Here is a 2,745-nt window from a genome sequence, read left to right as displayed (position 1 = left end):
GCAGCTATGCTAACCACTATACCACCAACGCCTGCACGACCAACCACCGTCAGCACGTCTATTCACAGATACACACGGACCCGCACCGTGGATCGATAACGTACGTTACGTCATCTGATCAGTTCACGTTCACTGACAATGAGAGCGGAAGCGGCTAACGTTAGCTAACTACAGTAGCTAGTGCAGTTAGCTTCCTGCTCTCTCCGCCTCAGTACATTACAGCCTGTAGCTCATTCAACCGACGGGTCGTTAGCTCCTCAGTCCGGGGTACGGTGGCTGTTCAGCGGCTCTGGGGTTTGTGTTTGGCCCCAGCAGTTAACCGGAGGATGCTAACAGCTAGCAGCTAACCGGGGCGCGGACGTACCTGCAGCAGAGTTTCAGATTAAAAGTCTGGAAGAGTGACAACATGAGTGAATCACAGCGGGTTGGTTAGGGTTGGTTAGGGTTAGTTAGGGTTAGTTAGGGTTAGTTAGGGTTCAGGTTGCTGGAGAGGAAGACAGACAGCAGGACGCAGGTGATCACAACAACACCTGTGTACTTCCTGGTTTCATCCACCAGGTGGGAGTGTGTGCACGTGGCAGGATCAGTGAGGGACTACAATAATATTACAGTAATATTATTATAATATTACTGTAATATTATTGTAATATTATAATAATATTACAGTAATAATACTATATTATTATTATTATGGTATTATTACAGTATATTATATTACTGTAATAATACTATAATATTATTATATAATATAATAATATTATAATATCATTATTATAATATAATAATATTATAGTATTATTACAGTAATAATACTATAATATTATTATATTATAGTATTATTACAGTAATAATATTATAATATTACTGTAATATTATAATAATATTACAGTAATATTATAATAATAATACAGTAATATTATAATATTACTGTAATATTATTATAATATTATAATAATATTACAGTAATAATACTATATTATTATTATTATGGTATTATTACAGTATATTATATTACTGTAATAATACTATAATATTATTATATAATATAATAATATTATAATATCATTATTATAATATAATAATATTATAGTATTATTACAGTAATAATACTATAATGATATTATTATATAATATAATAATATTATTACAGTATTATTATTATATTATTATATTATAATATTATTATTATAGTAATATTACAGTAATATTATATTACTGTAATAATACTATAATATTATCATTATATAATAATAATATTACTGCAATAATATTATTATATTATAATAATGATATTATCATATTATAATAATGATATTATCATATTATAATAATAATATAATATTACAGTAATATTACTGTAATGATATTATCATATAATAATAATATTATATTACTGTAATAATACTATAGTAATATTACGATAATAATATTATCATATTATAATAATGATATTATAATATTACTGTAATAATACTATAATAATAATATTATCATATAATAATTATATTATAGTAGTTACTATAATAATAATAATAATAATATTATCATATTATAATAATGATATTATAATATTACAGTAATAATATTATAGTAACTACTATAGTAATTAGTTACAATTAGGAATGTCTCGATCCAATCTCAACATTAATTAACTGATGGGTAATTAACTGATCGTTATCTCCTATTTTGAGCTTTATTGATCCGATCTGTTCAGCTGTCACTCAGTGCAGTCACCATCCACTGTCTCTGTGTCAATAACAGTAATTGATGAATGTGTGAAAGGATGTAAATGAACAGTCAGCAGATTCATTCAGGTAAAAGATGAACTGAGGAAACAGAGGAGAGAGAAACTACTACCAGACAGAGAGCAGCTATTTTATACTTTATAGTTTAAGAAAGGATATTAATTAACAGCTTTAATGAAGGTGCTGCTGGTACTGTAACTACTGTTACTGGTTCTATAACTACTGTTACTGGTACTATAACTACTGTTACTGGTTCTATAACTACTGTTACTGGTACTATAACTACTGTTACTGGTACTATAACTACTGTTACTGGTACTATAACTACTGTTACTGGTACTATAACTACTGTTACTGGTACTATAACTACTGTTACTGGTACTATAACTACTGTTACTGGTACTATAACCACTGTCACTGGTACTATAACTGCTGTTACTGGTAGTATTACTACTGTTACTGGTACTATTACTACTGTTACTGGTACTATAACTACTGTTACTGGTACTATTACTACTGTTACTGGTACTTTTACTACTGTTACTGGTACTATAACTACTGTTACTGGTACTATTACTACTGTTACTGGTACTATAACCACTGTTACTGGTACTATTACTACTGTTACTGGTACTATAACTACTGTTACTGGTACTATTACTACTGTTACTGGTACTATAACTACTGTTACTGGTACTATTACTACTGTTACTGGTACTATAACTACTGTTACTGGTACTATAACTACTGTTACTGGTACTATAACTACTGGTACTATTACTACTGTTACTGTTACTGGTACTATAACTACTGTTACTGGTACACAACTGTTACTGGTACTATTATTACTGTTACTGGTACTATTATTACTGTTACTGGTACTATTACTACTGTTACTGGTACTATAACCACTGTTACTGGTACTATTACTACTGTTACTGGTACTATAACTACTGTTACTGGTACTATTACTACTGTTACTGGTACTATAACTACTGTT

This window comes from Dicentrarchus labrax, unplaced genomic scaffold (genome assembly GCF_905237075.1).
Source record: "Dicentrarchus labrax unplaced genomic scaffold, dlabrax2021, whole genome shotgun sequence".
NCBI classification, from domain to species: domain Eukaryota; kingdom Metazoa; phylum Chordata; class Actinopteri; family Moronidae; genus Dicentrarchus; species Dicentrarchus labrax.
This window is presented reverse-complemented; position numbering follows the sequence as displayed.